General features: G+C 37.5%; 1 protein-coding gene and 1 long non-coding RNA gene across 10 annotated transcripts in view; one reads left to right on the top strand and one right to left on the bottom strand.

Moving 5' to 3' along the window:
- POLA1 (DNA polymerase alpha 1, catalytic subunit) overlaps positions 1–21210 on the top strand; it is a 390759-nt gene that overhangs the window by 241479 nt on the left and 128070 nt on the right. The gene's annotated exons all lie outside the window — the stretch shown is intronic.
- Positions 4877–9652, bottom strand: LOC145537149 (uncharacterized). The gene is made up of 2 exons (XR_014076238.1): positions 9556–9652; positions 4877–9045 (listed from the first exon to the last, which is right to left on the bottom strand). It is a non-coding gene; the product is annotated as an uncharacterized LOC145537149 (long non-coding RNA).

Raw genomic sequence — 21210 nt, 5'->3', positions numbered from 1 at the left:
AGTCCTGTTCTCTGCTTACCATCAGCCAAATAGTTACACTCATGAAGTGGTAATGAATGTATTACATTGTGGAAAGTAGGGACCCCAAAGAGAGATAACAACTAATACTAAAAAGCTAAGGAGTCTAAAAATGTGTTTTGGGGTTTTGTGGGGGGGTTTTTTGCCAGAAAATAAGAATTGTATGGAAAAAATTATATGGTTTAGTGCATATCGGAATTTGGAGTTTTCTGAGGGCCTTAAGACAGCTCCCTTTTTGATGTTAAGGATTTCTACTATTCCTAACTGCTAAAGAGAAAGCAAAAGAGTTATATCATTGCTAGAAGTCTGAAATACAAGTAGCAAAGAGCCACTGGAGTCCTCTCTAAGCCAGCTGGCATTCTTAGAATTTACTTTGTTAAAGCCTCACAAGGCTGTGTCAGACACCCTGTCTGATTCAGTTCTTATGTCACTTTTTAAAGCCCATGGGCTATTCCACTGAATTTTAGAAATGGACCTTTTCTGTGTTTTTAATAAATAATACCAGAGCACACACAAAACAATTCATACCTACCAAATACATGGAAAGTAAAGGTAGAATTTCATTTAAGCACTAATTTGCTCATAAATTATATTTTTAATAATTAAGAAAAACAATTTTCATTACAAAAACCGGTTTTGAAATGGGAAGCTTAAAGTCCATTTTACTTTTGTTTCATTTTCTTATGGATAAAATATGATCTGATGGGACTTCCCTGGTGGTCCAGTGGTTAGGACTCCACACTTCCACTGTGGGGGACATGGGCTGCATCCCTGGTGGGAACTTGGATCCCACATGCTGTGTTCTGCAGCCAAAAAAAGATCTGAGGTTTTGGAAGCGGGGCGGTCCTTTTTCTTGCCATCCCATTCCTTTCATTAGTTTAAGTGAATTTTTTTATCAGGGGAGACACTAACATGGTAGTTCAGAACAATTTATGATTAGGGAGTGATTATAGAAACAAAGAATTTTGATGATAGAAAAAATGGCTCATATAACCCTGAGCTTTGGGGAGGGGAGCCTCATTGTTGTTAGACATTACATAGTTTCAATGTTTAATGACTTAGAGAAATACTAATAATATAAGGTTAAAGTCCAAAAGTAAGTAACTATTATGATTCTAATGTGTAGTTTATATACACGATGGAAAAATTGGTAAGAAACACTAGAATTGTTTACAGCTGTTATCTGTGGGTGGATTATGGATAATTTTTATTTTCTCCTTTATATAAGGTGGACATGTACTGCTTTTGTAATAAGAAGCAAATTATAAGAGTGGAAATTTTACAAAGAAATGTTTTATTCAACTTGAAATAATGATTCCAATAATTTAGCAGTTGAGGGAAAAAATAACATACCGACAAACCCAGGTCAGCTTTTTTCTCCCTGCATTATTTTCCATGTCAATGCTAACACCTTGTTACTCAAAGTGTGATCAATATAGCAGTAGCGTAGGCATCACATGGGAATTTGCTAGAAATGCAAACTATCAGGTCCTCCCCAAACCTCCTGCACCAGTATCTACATTTTAACAAGATTCCCAGGTGATTCCTGGGCATATTAAATGTTGAGAAGCACTGATTTAAGACATTCTCCCCTCTTAGTAACTAAAGCCTACTTCCATTCTATTCATCCATTGATTGGGAGCATCCTTTTGGCAAAACTTTAAAATGACAAATGGGTAGAATATAGAAGGCCTAGCCAGGTTTGAGGTGGAATTGGTATGACAGCCTTGTCTTCCGCAGTATATTCTGTAATTAAGCTTAAAATTGTAGTAGCCTTAGCAGGAGTAGGAGAGTGGGAAAAAGCCGGAAAGCATGAGTTCTTCCACTTTTTTTCTTCTTAACTAGATGGAACAAGGGAGAAGTAAATTAAGATTTTCAAAATGGCTTTCAGCTTCTCAAGATAAGTGGCTTATAAAAGAGAAAACTGGAATGTAGCTCTATAGCCACTTCATACAAGGGCCACTTTGTATATGCCCAGAGTACAGTCTCCCCCAGTCACCACATTCTGGGCCTCATAACAACCTTGATTCAGCATGCTTGTAAAGATTTCAAGGTTTTGAACTAGAATTTTTTGAAGTGAAACCAAGATTGTATTTCTTAATTTTGGTACTACAAAATTCACTTTGGAATTTTCCTACTGTTGCTGACTTTCCTGTTCTATTTTTATGCTCAATACAAGAGTGACAAAGTTGATGTTTTCTTGTGGCAGACTGGAACCCCTTCATACTGCTTTGCTTTTCTCTCTGAATACTGCCAGTTTTGTTTTTGTTTCGTTGTTTAACTAAAGACAACTTTACAGTGTGACAGAAGAAAAACTACATTTTCCAGGAAATTGTCACCATATTTGCTTTGCCAGTAGTGGAGATGTCTTTGTATATTTTATGTCATCCTCTTTAGGATAGCGAAAGTTGTATATGACAAAGTTGCTGTGTATTTGGACAACAAACTTCTGGATTCTAATAGTATGCCTTTTCTTTAAGCCCACTGTAAATATGCACTCAAGATTTGCACTTTTATGTAGAAATGAGCTCACAAGCATGATGTGATTACAAATGCGTTACGAGTTTTATTAAATCTTTTCCTAGTATGTCCTTTCAGTGGGCAAGTTCTTTGTCCCTTTTGACAAGTCTAACAGCATAAGCAAGGGCATTATCTAGGTGATGGTGCTATGGTCGATGGTCTTCATTTGCAAAACATACTGTCATTTTCAAGTGTTTGAAAGTGGGAAAAACCTAAGATTTTTTTCATGTACTTTAAATATATATACTTCTATCACCAATGAGGAAAAAATATTAAACCATTTTCAAGCAGTTAGACGATAATGTGAGCTAATCACTTTATTTTGAAGAAAAGTATTTTTAAACAGTTGAGCTAGTGAATTTACTTTTAAAATGTATTGTGCTTACACAGTAGATGGTTTTATTTCCATGATGTTTTTTACTACATAATTATACATCTTAATTACGTAATTACTATCATAATTATTATGTAATTGCATGTACTTCCACTAATTACAAAATCAGGAAGTGTAATTATCTAGTAAAAACTTTATGAAATTTCATGCACTAAAAATTACTTAAAAGGCTATTCCAGTGGTCTACTGGGAGGCTTTCCATGGTGAGTCTTAGTCCTGACTTTAGGTTAGAACTTGAACTCAAAGGCCGGGAGAAGAACAGTTACAAACAGACCAACACTAAACTGAGTATTGCAATCTAGGTAAGATGGCCCTTGTTCCTTATGAATTAAAGCCAGGGAGCATTTGCATTTCTTTGTGTTTATGGAATTGTGATCTATTTGAGGTAGATCACAAAAACTATCAATAAAAAAGGCAATTCTTAGGAAACAGTTGGTTAATAGATTCGACAGTCAAGGCATTAAGGTTATAAAACAGCCAGGCCCTCTATGATTCTGTAATGTGAATGGCTTATTTAGCTATCTCAGTCTATAAAATAATAATAACAATAATATTATTATTGTTATTTAAAATTGTTTCTTTTGTTTAAAGAGGGCTTCCACCACCACCACCTCCCCCCATTTGTGTTTATATTTACCAAGTTGGGAGCAAAGATATCAAAAAAGCATAATCCTTTTCTACCATTACTTGATGTCAAAAGGAGCTTTTGAGACATAAACATACACGCATAAACATGTAACATCAGACCCTAAATAAAGACAGAAGGTTTAATTCAATAAAGCTCTGATGTCTTTACCATTCAAAGCGACATACAAATTGCACAGTGAAACAATAGTCATGACAGCAAATTAGATATGACATCTAAATTATACTACAAAGAGAAATCTCAGAACCATTTTTGGTCTGTAGGAGTCTGTTTTAGCCCAGGTTTTAAAGCCAGTCTGGAGACTGCTTTATTGTCTAAGTAGGGTAATGTTGTAGAAGACTAATTGGAGGTTGGTTGAATTAATTGCAGATTAATTAGTAGGAGAAAAAGGCTTATAATACTCATGGCAGAGAAGAGAGTAGATCCTTTAACTATCAAGATAGAATGTACTCTAAGTTTCAGGAATACTGAATTATCAATATTTGTATAACATCTATAGTAATCTGTTATAACGTGACCTAAATAAAGCACTTGGGTTAGATATAGTTAAACTAAATTTTCTTCCTCTCAAAATTAGTGCTTTTTGCTAAAAATGTATTGAATCAGCCATTTAAAATGTATAACATTACTTCTTTTAAAAATGCAGTTTTAAATATTAAAAGGTCTGTAGTCTTAAAAGCATATTGCATTCCCTTTGTTGTTGTTTTTGTTCTTAAATCTTTCTAAAGAAGCACCCTTTGTGGTTTTATCAGCTATTGACTTTATGACTTTTTAATACCAACTAAAATTTGTAATAAATGTGACTTTAAACAAAAAGAGTCAATGAAATATATGCAAACACTAGTCCCATTTGCTTCAAGCAAATTAGAGGATTTAAAGTCATCCAGAATTGTTTCATGCTCTCAGAGATATTTGGGATTTAAACAGGTTCATTCTGACTCTGGTATTTTTCTCTAGTAGTTTGGGATTGTTTTTAAATTGCATATTCTTTTCCTCTTGGGAATCTTGCTCATTTACTTAGCCCAGAATTTAATGTCTCCATCATTTCATATTTGCCTTATCTCTGTGGTGATAACGTTTCTTCTCAGAAGTGTTTATGTTCCTTTTATGTTTATGAGAGACAGCACTTGCCTTTCATGCATCTTCTTAATTTTTTTTTGTTTTTTTACCAATTGCATGTGCCATATCAGAATAGCCTCTAATGGTTAAAAGTGAAGTGTTTTTGCTTGGCCCTCACCTTTCTGACTGCAGTACAGATTTAATTTTTAACCTGACTTAATGTTTAAAGCAACTGGGGGTTTTTGTGTGTTTGGTTTTGATTTGCTTTGCTTTCTTGCTTTTCACAAAAACTGACTTTGTTTTCATTATCATCTGTAATCCTTTAAGTTTTCCATAATTTTCTAAGGGCTTCAACCGTAACTTTTAAAGTTTACTTGTATCCCTGTGATATCTTCAGTTACTCAGTAGCCCCAGGCCCAGATGTGGTATTGTTTTGCATGTGATTAGTCAGCATCCATTTATTATGTTATGCTGCACTGTTATGTTCATATAATAAATACAAACTCTCATACAGAAAGAAAACTCATCATCAGTTTGACACAGTCTTAGAATAATTCTTTCTATAGTTGTCATGAATTTATTCAGGCCCATCAGCATTCTCTCACCTTATGGCCAGCAGGACAGTAACTAGACAGAATTAGTAGTCTGTCATTGAGTTCAAATAAATTAACATTGATTACACTCTCCCCTGTATAAACGCCCTGGGAAACCTATTCACCATAGTACCATCCTTTAGAGCTTTAAGGCTTAAATCAGCTATACTCACAAAAAAAATAGGTTTACAGGCCAATTTAGATACTGACATACTTTTCTTGTTTTAAGAAATTATCATAAAAGCCAACTCCACAAGTAAAATCACCAAAGCAGGTTTGTAAGTCTGGTTTTCTCTGTTTCTCCTTGCTTCACACTCCATCCCACCAAAATTCATTCCATGAGTGTTTATCAAGTCTCTGCCTTGTGTGGTATGTAAAGGGCCCAGGTACAACCAAGACCTTGCTCCTGTTTTAGAGGTTATAATACTTCTGATCATTTTCTTATTCAAGCATTCGCCCTCTAAGTGCCTACTTTTTTAAGGACTTTATATTTTATGGAGATCATTAACATCCATTGTCTTCTCCATTACCTATTAAAGTAACATTTTTCAGATGAAAAAATAACCTGAAAGAGATTAAATGACTCTCCTGAGGTAGCAAAGCTGCAGGGTGTGAGAGTCCAGCCTTCTTTGCACTGTCACAGCTGCCCTGCTCAAAGTAGGGCAACTTTGACCTGAAGGCAAATAGAGGGGCTGGTGTGAAGTGCTGCAGGCTCCCCCCACATTTATCTCCAGGAAGGATTTCCAGTGGAGATGGAACCTGAATTGGGCCTTCAAGAGCAGATGAGATTTTAATAGGCCAGATGCTAGCATGTAGTTTGGGACTTAAGGTTTGTCTTTCCCTCTATTCTTTAAGTGATCTATTGCTGATCTAGCTTTTTATAAATGAAAGAACCTCAGTTGACAAATGCATGATGATTTTTAAAACACATTTGAATTGGAGGTTTAGTCAAAAAGAACTTATTAAGAGGCTGTTCTATGTGGAGTTTAAAACCCAAGACTGGAAGCTGGAAAGCTGTTTGCTCTTCACTCCCCACTGTAACCAGTGGTGCTGTTTTGAAAGAAGTTGACTCCATCCTGCAAGATTCATCTGTCAGAAGTGTATCAAAGTGTTTTCCTGTCTTAAATAATTTAGCTTAGATATAATAATGTAAGTATTTTGACATGAAAACGTTACATACTGTGATATATTCACTTACCTTAAAACAGACATCGTTAACTTTAAAAGAAGTATGGCAAGACAAAACAAAACAGAAATCAGAGATAGGAATTAAAAAAGATGAATGACAGATGGAATTAGGTTTTTTTTTGAATTAGTTTTATGTAAAAGATAAAAATAAAATCCTATTAGCATTATGACCAAAGAATGTAAAAGTGTTTTTCTTGAAGCATGATTAATTTTTTAACTATCACCATGATGAAAGTTTAGATATACATAGGACCTGTTTTATGTAGTAAATGTTTTTTCCTAAAATTATTCCTGTGTTTTATTGGTATGTTATATATTATCTTACAAAAAAATAGATGCTGAAAAGTCAGTGAAATCCAAGATAAAAGAGAGGGTCTGAACTGAGCCTGTCTTCAGGAAATTATCCAGCAGAGCACACAGCGGTCTCTCTTAGTAAAGACTTTATCACTTTTAACAAATGTGCCACAGTAAATTTATTAGTATGCTACAAAGAAATTTTCAAAATAATTAAGACTAAACTACACTTGTCAAAATAAATGAATGAAATACAATTTTGAATCATCTTTCTTCACTTATTGCTCATTTGCATAATTCAGTAACTTACACAGGAGTCTTTCAGTTATTGGTGTGAATTAGCAAGGTTCTGCTATTCCTTGCTGTACGGGCGGGAATTATGCTACCATGTAATTAGCTATTCCAGACATGGACTAACGGGAAATACCAAAGGGCACAGCAAAATCTAAAGAGACAAGGCAGGGAATCTAAAGACAAGAGACAATCAAAGACACCCAACAAACTCAAGCTGGTAGACCACAGGGAATTTTGAATGAAGCCTCTTAATTTATTTTGAGAATAAGAAATCAGTAGTATGAGAGAAATCTCAACAAGATTAGCTGACTAAGCCTACTTAAAAAAAATATCTCTATAGTGCATGGTGCGCCAGGTTAACCACTCCTGTTTGTTAGTCTGTATACAGCTCAACAAATAGCCGGCAAAGCCTTTCATGGGTATATAGTGGCTTTCCATTGAGGTTTTCACTCTTTGAAGGAGGTCGTTTATACCAATGAGATCTGTAGATGCAAATTGCTTTCCCTATATGTGAGGGGTCATTCCTTTCACAGCAGACTTGCTCATCTCTTTTATAGAGGTTTTGTTATTTTTCTACTGCTCCCAAAGGAATGATGGGAATCATGCCCCCCTCAACCCCCATCTAACTTAGCATCCAAATCTTTTCCTTCCAGCTCTGTGAAACTTTTGTGTGCTGATCTTTGAAAACAAAACGAGCTGTTGGCAGCAACCCTTAGCCCTGAATCAAGAAACTTTTTTTCCTTCTTTCAACCTGAAATAGCATCTTTAGATTTGTCCCCTCTCTCACCTAATTCTAAGAAAATTTCTTCCTCATTGCAGCAGTGTCACTGTAACATGCTAGGACATGTGGGAAATTCTTGAAAGCAATGTCCTGAAAATGTCATTTTTAGTTTGGCTCCCAAGTGATGCAAGCTCATTGGAACTAGAAGAGCAGAGACGTGAAGGGATCTGTTTAAGGGTTAGCTATGGAAACCTAACTTCTGATCCCATTACTGAAGTGGAGGAAAAGATAATATTTGTCTTTTGCCTAAGTTTTTAAAGAATCATACAAACAATCATAGGTTTTAGCCTGTAGTGTGCAGGAACCTTAGGGAGAAGGGTTTCAGGCACACTGTGGGAGCACTCTGTAAATATTTGTTGTTTGTTCCTTCCTTCTGCTAGAGTTTTTTGAGCACCAAGGGCACTGACCTAGGCTCCTGAAAAATAGTATTAAAAGTCTACTTTCTGAAGCGAGAATGTCCAGTTCAAGTTTTGACTTTCTACTTCTTCCTAGATAAGTAACTTTGGGGCATGTAACCTACCCTGTGCATATCCTTTGTACAGCCCGGAGGAAAATAGTGTCTGCCTTGTAAGGTTCATGTTAATTGGGATGATACAGAAACAGAGTGATATCTAAAATGCATAGAATAGGGCTGGGTACATAGTAAACATGCAGTGAATTTCACTTGGTTTTATTATTTCTGAGAATAACACTTGATCCAAACCACTGTGATAGTACTTATTATTACTATTATTCATTCCATCTGATTGATTTCTGAAGCCTCTCAGTGACCATGGTTTTTTGTTTGTATTTGTATCCCCAGCCTCTGGCACAATACCAGATGTGTTTTAAATGGTCCATTCTTAATTGTTAGATGATTGCAGTATGAAAAAGACATGTTTCTGCTCTCAAAGAGCTTAAAATCAATTGTGATAACTGTCATATACTTCTCACTATCAGTACTAATGGGAGGGGTTGAAACACGAATAATCCACAAGTCATTTCCATGTTGTTCACATATTTCCCTTATCAGTAATAACTGTTGTCTATTTTCTAAGGAGGGTAAAAAAGAGTTGTACTTGTGTGTAGAAATTTGGCCAAACCAAGTTCCTTAATCATATACTTTAGCACATTACTTCTTAACAACTGAAATGTATCTTTTATACCTTTTAAAATGACAGGTGTCCAGATGTCACCACCAAACATCTGGTTCAGTAGATTTGAGACGGGGTCCCAGTGACTATGTATTTTAAAAAGCCCCACAGAGACTGATGCACATCTGTAGTATTGAGAATCTCGGAGTTAGTTAAACTCTTCAGACTTTAATACTGCTTCTTGTCAAATAGGTATCAAGTTTGACTTTGATGTAGAAAGAGAGATTGGGTGGCATCTAGATAACAATTTAAATAGACAGTAGAAAGGAAAATTAAATCAAGCACATGAATTATTTCCTAGATAAGGGAGTCATTTATGATGTTCTATCACCTAATATAGCATTTGAGAATAAAGTGAAGGGAGAATAAGGGCTAGGGAAAAGTAAGCTGAAGAAACTGTATTTTGGTAATGAAAGAAGATAAAATAAATGCTTTTCAGCAAAATTGGTGGTAGACACACAGGTTATTTTCAACATTAACTTATATCATGAAAGTAGGAAAGGGCCACTGGGGAGGGTAGAAAGTCCTCAAAGAAATTAGATGGGTGACTAGGAAGTATCCTAACCCTGGCATTTGGGCATCTCCACAGTTGGTATATCTGGGACCTTTCCCACCTCCTGTCATCTTTGCCTTACCTTTGGGCTTATCTGGCTGAGTCCTCGTAGATCAGCCCTTTGCAGTTTCACATTGCTGCCAGTCACCCAAAGGGTCTGGGACCAGGTGGTAGTCCTGAAGGTATTGGAAGGACATGTGTGGGCACCACAGTCATACTTGGGCTTACCTTGGGTCTCCGGGCAGGACAAATAGCTTGGTTAGCCCCATTTTGCAACTTTGGGGTCTTGGAGCTAGAAAAGAGTCTCTGATCAGCCTTATCTCATGCTGTTGGTTTCAGACCATCCCCCTTATGCCTAAAAGCATTAAGATAGCAACTGCATGGCACCTGCAGGTTAGACCCCTCCCTGAGCAGGCCTTGACTCCACCATGGCGACATCCCTCTGCTTGTGAGGTTTTTCCCTACCTGCATGGCCCACCTCAATCCCGACTCTACCTTTTGATATTTCTGTTCATCCTTTAAGGCCTCCCAGCTAGAAGTGATCGCTTTGTCCTCCAACTCCTGCAGCTCTTAAGCACTGCCCCTTGAGATTATAACTCTGAGGACGGGAACCACACTAGATACATTATTGTGTGACTGGTGGCAACTTGCTCTGATAGGCACCTAATAAATAGTATGAGACTGTTTTTTAGAATACTTTAGTGTAGAAGCATAATACATTGTTTTTTATAGAGTACAGTAATGTTTATAGAATACTTTTCTGACTCCCTCCTCTCTTTGCCATCATACTCTGCAACTGTATGATGAAAGTTTTTCCATCCAGATACATCTATACATTCATCAGACATTTAGCCCATGCCCTCTCCTCACTCTGTGGTCTTGATTTTCTACCCAAATTTACCTACTTCCTGATAATTCCTAATAGAATTTAGCTGTGATTCCATGCACCTTAGGAAATGGCATAAATTCCAGACTAGATATTTCTTTGTTCAAACCGTTAGGTTATATGAATCAAATGAACACCCTACTCTATCAGTAGAATGAATCAGTAAGTCCAAGGATTGCCATCACATGAGGACCGTCACTGCCCAGACCCACTGCGTGCCCTCCAGAACCTGTATATAGATCATAGCAGCTGGCCATTTTGCTTGTGGATTTTTCTAGTGGTTCACAGTTCTAGCTCTTTAATGACCTTGCCATCTTTGAATTTCTACCAGTGCTCAAAATTTGTTCTTTGATTTTACCAGTCTTTATGATATCTTGATATGCCTGGAGGCCATCTCTGGACAGCTCTGTGTAGGTGGGGAGATGGAGGCGACTGAGAGGCTTGTAGTCTCCTGTGTTCTTGTCTCCCCACAGGACCCTCATTGATGCAGCAGGAAGGAGTATATCTTGATGGCAGTGTCAGTTGTAAACACTCCTATTATTAATAGGCTGGGGTGGAGTGAGGGGAGTAGTAGGCCCACATGAAATGTGGAGAGAACCTATGTCTTGCGTGTAACGTGCAGGATACACTCTAACAGAGTAATCATTGCACAATATAATTGCAAGAGAATGAACAAGTTAGAAAATCTATTCCCGGTTTGCCGCTGACTCACTTTGTGGCATGGGCAAACCATTATTACCCTTTGATTTAGTTGTCTTATTTGTTCAAAGAAGGAAAAATAACATGTGTTTTAAAAGCATTCTGAAATTCCTCTGGAAGGAGGTCCATAAGTGCAAGGTACTATTGTTCTTTTTATTATTATTATTAGTGTTTGGGTATGATTTAGTTTTATGCTATGTAGTCCACAGATGTTTCATTGGTTCTCATTGATGAATTACAAAATACTTCCATGTCATTCTGTTTCACTGCACTGATAACAGTTTGGCACATCTTTGTTTTAACCCCAAAATAGGTGTCCAAAATAGATCTCATTAATACAATAGAATTACCAAATTAAATATATCTATACTACTTTCTTTAAAAAAAAAAAACTCCTTAAAAACATGGTTACCAACAACTACTAAGTAAGACCTTTAATTACTGCCAATCTTCTCTTGAAAGTAACAGTGCTTATCTTGAGTACTTTGAACTATAAGTGGTATTCAGTACACAGTGGGGTTGTAATGCGATTATGAAGTGTACCAAGTTGGTGATAAATAAGCATGATAAACCATATATTTGTATTAGAAACAATATTTGAATTATCAACTGAATAAAAAGGCTGCAACTGCTGGTTCCTTGGGGTGAGTATATGATAAAAATAAAGTACAGTTAAATACACTTGGAATAAAAAATTGTGTATGCTCCCATATACAGTACAGAAACCTTTTAAATTTAATGGGCTTTTGAGTATTCAGCATTTAAATTACTCGGGGAATTATTAAAAGATTTATTTTGCTTTATAGCAGTAAGCTTTCCAAATTAGGAATTTTTTTTAATGTCTCAACTCATTCATCAGTAGAGACCTATGGCTTTTATATAAAGCATTATAGTTCTTCCCCAGATTTCCAGTAATTTTCCACTGGAGTAGCAATGTAAAAAGAGAAATATTCTTTAATTACAGTAAAAAGTGTAATTTTCTGTATCATTTTCCTTTTTTTCTCTTCTGGGCATTTGGTTCAAGAGGACATAAATTATTTTCTAAATTTGGGTCATTTATAATCTTAAATCATTTAAAGCCCGTGTATGTTTTTAAAGTTATATATAGTTTTGTGGGTTTTTTGCCCCTCAGCATGCAGGGATCTTAGTTACTCGACCAGGAATCAGCCTTGCACCCTTTGCATTGTAAGCTCAGTCTTGACCACTGTACTGCCAGTGAAGTTCCTTAAGTGTTATGTTTTAGTAACCTAGAAATAACTTTAATACTGGGGATAGTAATCTGTATAAAATACATAACACTGTGAATTTCATTTCTGCTTCACCATGAGGTACAGTGAGGAGTAAATTTCATGCATTTGTTTGTAAGAGTGTCCTGAGGCTTTGAATCAGGGATGGAGAAGGAAGTGTAGCTGCTACGTGAAACCAGAGGTCACATAGCACAGCTGTGGGCACATATGACCTCTAAATGTGTTTAAATTTGCCTGAAGAATATTTACCATTTTTAATTAGTTGCTAATATTTTTTAAATTGGAGATTTCATATAAAAAGCCAAATTTCTGGGCTTCTTTCAAAAGTCAGTATCTGACTACACTAAGTCAACATTCTTGAATGACAACAATTGGCTGGAGCCCAGTAGCAGCTAAAGCAGTTGAGATAGAACTTGAGTTCTCCAGTTTGCTACCACCCCACCTCAGCCCCCTTCATTCCTTTTACTCATGTGGCTACTGTAGGCATTTGTTTGCTAAATATATCTGGAAGTGTGCTTTCTTCTTTTTTTTTTTTTTTTTGCCATAAAAGAAAAGAAAGGGAAGGGGCCATAAAACTTGGGATTTTTAAGCAGTAAAAAACATCCAACTCATATTAAAAATGCAAAAAGATTAAAGTCACCTTCATAAAGTACAAATCACATAAAAATATACAACTTACTAGCAGCTAACCTTTTTATGGTACTCTGATCCTCACAGTGTCCCAGGGAGTTCGGATAACAATTACATACTCAATCCACCAACAAGAAAACCAAATATTAGTGAGGCTCATTAATTTGTCCAAACTCACAGGTGCTAAGTGGAGCAGCTGAGATATAACCCAGCTTCAAATGGTAGTCTAGAGTAGCACTGACCAGTATAATTTTTTTCAGTGAGAGGAATGTTCTGTATCTATGCTGTCGAATATGGTAATCTCTAGCCACATATGGCTGTTGACAACTTGAATGTGGCTAGTATTACTAAGGAATAGAATTTTAATTTTGAGTTATTTAAATGGAAATAGTCACATGTGATTAGTGACTGCCTTGTTGGGCAGTACAGACCCCTAAGAGCTCTGTTTTTTCCTTCATCACATGGTCTCTGTACTGAACAGGTTTTTTTTTTTTTTTTACTATATTTTTTTTTAAATGAATAATAATTGCTTTACAGAATTTTGTTGTTTTCTTAAAATTCATCAAAAAGTTTCTATAAGGTTTTCTCTAGTTACTTACCTAGTGGCAAGTATCCTTTCCGCTAGGAGTTCAAGATCCGTTAAATATTTTCTGTATCTGCATAGATTTCCCTGCATCATACACAGTAGTATTCTTTGTAATAAAGTTAGAAGTCCCAGTGGTAAGGTTCTTATGTACAGAATCTGCAAAAATTCCTCACCCAGATAAAGAACATACTTGGAGGTCTGTTTTAACATTGTAAAGAACGTAGATGACCAGGACAGCCTACTTCCCTGGTCTTTTTTATGATCTAGGCCAGCGGTGCCCAACGTTTTTGGTACCAGAGACTGATTCTGTGGAGGACCGATTTTGTGGAAGACAGTTTTTCCACCAACTGGGCGGTGGATGTTTCAAATAATTCAAGTGCATTACATTTATTGTGCACTTTATCTCTATTATTATTACATCAGCTCCACCTCAGCTCATCAGGCATTAGATCCCGGAGATTGGGGACCCCTATTCTAGGATACTAGTGGTTGTTATACAATCATGAAAGAAAATTCATAATCTTTGATGGTTAGCTGGTTTGAATTGGATCACGGCGACTTTTAGAAAGGTGGCCATTAGCTAACCTCTCTGTCAATTAACATAATCATTAATTCTAAAATGACATCAATTTAAGACACATCCTGATTTTAAAGATGTTAAAACATGGAGGAGGGGGTTCATCTTAGAATTGGTAAAATATAGTTTGTCAATTGGCTTCATCTCCATTTGGTCAGCTTATCACCAGGGACAGCATTGAGATGCAAATGTCAACTCTTTGCTCAGTGGTTAATTAAACCCTTCACTTGGGCTGTCCCCTTCCACACTACCTTTCGCTGGTCCTGACTAATTAACAGAGTTTCCAGGCAGTTAGGAGTGGGTTTAAGCTCTTGCTCAGTAACAATTTGATCACTATATTCACTGTATTTGAAAGTCACCCTGCCCCATAAATGCAGGCGAGGATATTTTATTATCATAAATAGTACTGGAACAAGCTTAACCAATCACCTTCTAGCACAGGGGCAACTCTGCGGCACTCCTTTTTAGAATACCACATGCTGTAATTCAAATTATCACATTAGCTATCCAAACGCACCATTTGTTTTTAAATACTGGAGTGTTTACTTGAAAATTTCCCCTTTTCATCTTCCTGTCCCACTTCACCAATACATTGTCACTGCAGTGACAGGTTTATTTGTGTGCCTTAATATCCTCACTTTCTGTTATTTTTAAAAGATATTCCTGTGTTGCCATGACAGTGTTCTTGAGCATCTTGAAATATTAGTCATTATGGAGTAGGTTCATGTTACTCATATTTTCATGATACTCTCTTGAATTTTCCCTTTATTCAGACTTTGCAATATTTCAACACGTCAAAACTCCTTCCTTAAATTTTTTATATCAGTCTTACTCTGGAAACTGAGCATGCCTACTGAAACCTTAACAGCTGCTAAAAGAAATTTGGCAGTTTGAAGCAACAAAAACAGAAATGTTTCTTGCCCATGAAGGAAGGAGTCTGACACCTAATGGTTACCATTTTGGACACTGCTGTGAAAAGTTCCCAAATACCAGCCATTCAGAGTTTACACTTGTACAAAATTCATGCACGATTTAGTGAATGTCATTCATTACATACTAACAAGGAATCCTAAGTGCTTTGGTAAATGTGTTTGTTTCAATGATATAAAATTGCTGGCATTTGACCATTTTTGACATACTAAAAAAATTAACCTGACATGATCCATAGATTTAAAGGACTAGATCTGATAGACAGAATACCTGATGAACTATGGGTGGAGGTGAATGACACTGTACAGGAGACAGGAATCAAGACCATACCTAAGAAAAAGAAATGCAAAAAAGCAAAATGGCTGTCTGAGGAGGCCATACAAATAGCTGTGAAAAGACGGGAAGTGAAAAGCAAAGGAGAAAAGGAAAAATACACCCATTTGAATGCAGAGTTCCAAAGAATAGCAAGGAGAGATAAGAAAGCCTTCCTTCGTGATCACTGAAAAGAAATAGAGGAAAACAATAGCATGGGAAAGACTAGAGATCTTTTCAAGCATATTAGAGATACCAAGGGGACATTTCATGCAAAGATGGGCTCAATAAAGGACAGACATCATATGGACCTAACAGAAGCAGAAGATATTAAGAAGAGGTGGCAAGAATACACAGAAGAACCGTACAAAAAAGATCTTCATGACCCAGATAATCACAATTGTGTGATCACTCACCTAGAGCCAGACATCCTGGAATGTGAAGTCAAGTGGGCCTTAGGAAGCATCACTACGAACAAAGCTAGTGGAGGTGATGGAGTTCCAGTTGAGCTATTTCAAATCCTGAAAGATGACGCTGTGAAAGTGCTGCACTCAATATGTCAGCAAATCTGGAAAACTCAGCAGTGGCCACAGGACTGGAAAAGGTCAGTTTTCATTCCAATCCCAAAGAAAGGGAATGCCAAAGAATGCTCAAACTACCGCACAATTGTACTCATCTCACACACTAGTAAAGTAATGCTTAAAATTCTCCGAACCAGACTTCAGCAATACGTGAACCGTGAACTTCCAGATGTTCAAGCTGGTTTTAGAAAAGGCAGAGGAACCAGAGATCCAATTGCCAACATCTGATGGATCATCCAAAAGCAAGAGAGTACCAGAAAAACATGTATTTCTGCTTTATTGACTATGCCAAAGCTTTTGACTGTGTGGATCACAATAAACTGTGGAAAATTCTGAAAGAGATGGGAATATCAGACCACCTGACCTGCCTCTTGAGAAACCTGTATGCGGGTCAGGAAGCAACAGTTAGAACTGGACATGGAACAACAGACTGGTTCCAAATAGGAAAAGGAGTACGTCAAGGCTGTATATTGTCACCTTGCTTATTTAACTTATATGCAGAGTACATCATGAGGAACGCTGGGCTGAAGGAAGCACAAGCTGGAATCAAGATTGTGGGGAGAAATATCGATAACCTCAGATATGCAGATGACACCACCCTTATGGCAGAAAGTGAAGAAGAACTAAAGAGCCTCTTGATGAAAGTGAAAGAGGAGAGTGAAAAAGTTGGCTTAAAGCTCAACATTCAGAAAACTAAGATCATGGCATCCGGTCCCATCACTTCATGGCAGATAGACGGGGAAACAGTGGAAACAGTGGCTGACTTTATTTTTCTGACTCCAAAATCACTGCAGATGGTGACTGCAGCCATGAAATTAAAAGACGCTTACTCCTTGGAAGGAGAGTTATGACCAACCTAGATAGCATATTAAAAAGCAGAGACATTACTTTGCCAACAAAGGTCCATCTTGTCAGGGCTATGGTTTTTCCAGTGGTCATGTATGGATGTGAGAGTTGGACTATAAAGAAAGCTGAGCACCGAAGAATTGATGCTTTTGAACTGTGGTGTTGGAAAAGACTCTTGAGAGTCCCTTGGACTGCAAGGAGATCCAACCAGTCCATCCTAAAGGAGATCAGTCCTGGGTGTTCATTGGAAGGACTGATGTTGAAGCTGAAACTCCAATACTTTGGCCACCTGATGCGAAGAGCTGACTCATGGGAAAAGACCCTGATGCTGGAAAAGATTGAGGGCGGGAGGAGAAGGGGACGACAGAGGATGAGATGTCTGGATGGCATCACCAAGTCGATGGACATGGGTTTGGGTGGACTCCAGGAGTTGGTGATGGACAGGGAGGCCTGGCATGCTGCGGTTCATGGGGTCTCAAAGAGTCGGACACAACTGAGCGACTGAACTGAATTGAATATAGGTTCATACCAGACCAGTGTATATAAACTGCTGTCTCCTGTGTCTACTTTTGCTGTTTTCTTTTATTTTTATCAGTTAATACTTTTAACACCTTCTCCATGCTACTACCCTTTTATATTTCTCAGTTACTGATATTTTTCCTGGTGGTCTTTCCTTTCTCAACTAATTCCGCAAACCTAGCCTCAGAATTACTGGCACAAAGAAGGCTTGGTTGCAAGTACCTCTGGGATGCAATCAGTACTTACTGCTTCAAGTGTTTGATGCATTTTGAGATTTTCATTATTTTAAAAGATTGGTGTCATTGAATACATTTAGTGCCCAATGAGCTACCATAGTTCATTCCTTCTCAAATGAAGAAAGCAGAAGGAAAAAGACTACTTATTGTTCAGTGCTGATAGAGGCCATGCTGTGGGATGTCTTTGTTATGACATGATTTAGCTAAAGCATCTCTGGAGAATAAAATTGAGTAATACGTGTCCTTTGTTATATTCACCTTTTATTCAGTTGAATGTAAATTAATAAATCCCTGTAGTTTTTTAGTAGTTTTTTGTCTTTGGATCTTTGTCTCAAAAGAGAAATGAGATGTGTATTATATTTTGTTAGAAGTTTATTAGCGATATCAACCATCACTTGGTCTGAAACTCTAGAAATTGTACCATTTGTATGCCTATCCATCTGTATTTGTAATTTCCTAGTTTCCAAGGGTATATAGTGACTGTTCATATATTCATACTTAACCATATTTTTGTTACTATTAGTTTGCTGTTTTTATTTAAAGGGGATCTGTCAGTAGTAGTTGGTAATGTCAAGTAAATAAAAAAATGAAATCCCTCATTACTTTACTGAACAGTTTGACTCTTTACGTATGATTGTGCTACTCTTTGCAATAATCTGCAATATAGATGTTCTTTTCCCTATTTTACACATGTGGTGCTGAGGTTAGCCTAAGTTATTTTCTAGGACAGTAATCTAAATCTAGTATAGTTCCATAATTAAAATGGGATCCAACAGACTCCAAAGACTTTAACCCCAGGCCACTCTTCCTCTATGGTGTGTTTCCTAGCTGTTTAAAAAGAAATCCTTAAATACCTATGTCACCACAGTGCCTCTCACCATGTATGTAGTGTCCTGTACCTTTTTCTATGAGTTTATTTTTTGTGGGTTTTTTTTTTAATTTATTTTTAATTGGAGGATAATTGCTTTACAATGTTGTGTTGGTTTCTGCCATACAACAACATGAATCACCCGTAAGTATACATATGTCCCCTCCTTCTTGAACCTGAGCCCCTGCCCCATTCCAACCCCTCTCGGGTGTCACAGAGCATTGAGCTGAGCTCCCTGTGTTATATAGCAACTTCCCACTGGTCTTCTGTTTTACATATGATAATACATGTGTTTCAATGTTACTCTCTCAATTTGTTCCACCCTCTCCTTTCCCCGCTATGTCTGCAAGTCTATTCTCTATGTCTGCATCACTATTCCTGCACATAAGTTCATTACTCTCATTTTACTAGATTCCACATATATGCATTAATACATGATTTTTTTTCTCTTTTTGACTTACTTCACTCTGTATAATAGGTTCTAGGTTTATCCACCTCAGTTCAACCGAGTCAAATTCATTATTTTTATGGCTGAGTAATATTCCATTGTATATATGTACCACATCTTCTTTATCCATTTATCCATTATCTGTCAATGGCCGTGTAGGTTGCTTTCATGTCCTGGCTATTGTAAATAGTGCTGCAATGAATATTGGGGGGTACATGTATCTTTTTAAATTATGGTTCTCTCAGGGTATGTGCCCAGTAGTGAGATTGGTGGGTCATATGGTTCTCCATAGTGACTGTATATGAGTTTGTTTTTGATTTACCAAATATTTACTGATGGCCTACCATGCACCAGGCATAGCCAAAGGTGTCTGTCCTCATGGCACATTCTGTGAGAGAGAGACAAACACAGTAATTTCAGACAATAACAACTCCTCCTAGAATGGTAAAATGGGGGGAGTGGTTTGGTGCAAGAGGTAAGATGTTCTTTGTAAGGTGGTGACCTGAATGATAAGAAACCAGCCATAGGAAAGTCTGCAGGCAGGTTATTCTAGGCCAAGGGCAAGAGGAAAGAGCCTGGGGCTGGAGCATCTTGCAACTGCTGGGGGACAGGTGTGACTGGAGGCCCGCCAGTGAGGGGGAAGTAATAGGAGATGAAGCTGGAGAGAGAGGCTGGGGCTAGATCTGGGTCAGGAGTGTGAATATTATCCTCAGTACAGCAGGAAGCTCTTCAACACTTTGAATAGGGGAGTGGCGTGATCCGCTTTAAGACTTGTACAATGCTGGCTACTGTTTGGTGAGTGATGCTAGACTGTGTTTCCACCATGGGAGCCTTTAGGAAGCCCCCCCCCCCCCCCAAAGTGTCCGGTTCCTGGAAACAGCCCATGATTTTCTTCCAGAAACATCTCATGCAGGCCTGGAGGAAAATGCTAAAGCCTTGAAAATTGTGTATTAATTAGGGTGAGTGTGAAGAGCATCGCAGCTTTAAGGGGTGACTGGGCTCACCAACCTCATTCTTGTCTCTCCATGGTGCTTGTTGCAGGCTCTGCTAAACAGCTGCCGAGGACCTAAAGACCTAGTGTGACAGTAATTTAATTTGTAAGTTGTATTGCCTCACGCTTATAATAGGGATGGAGATCAAGAGTTGTGTTCGTATACAAATTTTTGCTAGATAGTAATAATCAGTGCTGGAGAACTTACTGCATTGATTCCAAGTGCCCTGCTGTTCATAAGTGTCAGAAATAAGACCTTTTGATTTTTGTTTTCTTTTGATACTGTTGAAATATGTTATTGACTTTGGAAAAATTAAATATACCTTTCACTTAAATATTATATCTTTTGAACTTTTGAATGTGAGGGTTGAAATTTCTGATGAGCAAAAAATTGTGTGTGGGATTGTTTTTAATTACTATTTTTTAAAAAAATACATTAATGACTTCTGGTGATAGTAAAAAATGCTAACTCCTTTGAAAACCTGGCTGTGTTGCTAGATCCACATTTGCTTTTCTGTGTTTTTGTGAACAACTGATCAAATTAGATTCGTCACTCTTGGCTTGTGGTGATTTGAAATTGAAATGGAATATATTAAAGCAGCCAACCACACTGATTACATTGCAAGCCTCATTTAATTTCATACATTCACACATTACAGTGAAAGGCGGCTTTTTTTAATGCATGATTGTGACTGTACCTTGAGCAACTCCAAAGGTCATCTGTAATGGGTGCATAATTTGTTAGTGTTAGATATCTGATTTATGGTAGGTGTTCCTCAGCTTGATTCATACGAGTAGTAAATATGGCAAGCATCACAGTCAAATCTGTAAGAAGTTCAGCCTGTCATATTCAGCAGTATTGTCTTATCCTTCATTGGTCAGAAGACCACAGTAAATCACGGAATAGCTGTCATCCTCAACTAGAGCAAGTGCCAGAACTGCACCCCTATCTCACAGGGGTTAAATGAGCTATTCTTCTTGAGAGGGCGGGCTGGCCCAGGTGAAGGTGATCAGAGTATTACCAGCTCAGCTCATGGCACTTGCTCACTTAGCTACTTCTTTTGCTCAAAAGACTGTAAAAGCACTTTTTCAGTTTCATAAGAGCAAGAACATTTGTGAGTTTGCTCTTTTTTTCTCTTTTCTTTTCTATCAGTTTTATTAACTTCATTTAATCTGCGCCTTCCTGTATGACAATCACTAAGGGGAGGACCCCCCCCCAAGAGATCCAGAGCATGATTAGTACCCAGTCTCTGTCCTCAGGAAGAGCACAAGCAGTTTGTCCCACTGCAGTTGTTAGAACAAGAAATGGCATTAACCCTGTCAGTATCTCAGCAGAAGAACTGGCACCAGGCAGCCCCCATTGTGCCTAACATGGTCGCAT

Source organism: Giraffa tippelskirchi, chromosome X, assembly GCF_054371585.1.
Source record: "Giraffa tippelskirchi isolate mGirTip1 chromosome X, T2T-mGirTip1v1.2.pri, whole genome shotgun sequence".
Classification (NCBI taxonomy): Eukaryota; Metazoa; Chordata; class Mammalia; order Artiodactyla; family Giraffidae; genus Giraffa; species Giraffa tippelskirchi.
Note: the sequence above shows the minus strand (reverse complement) of the source record. Positions and strands in the feature narration are given on the sequence as shown.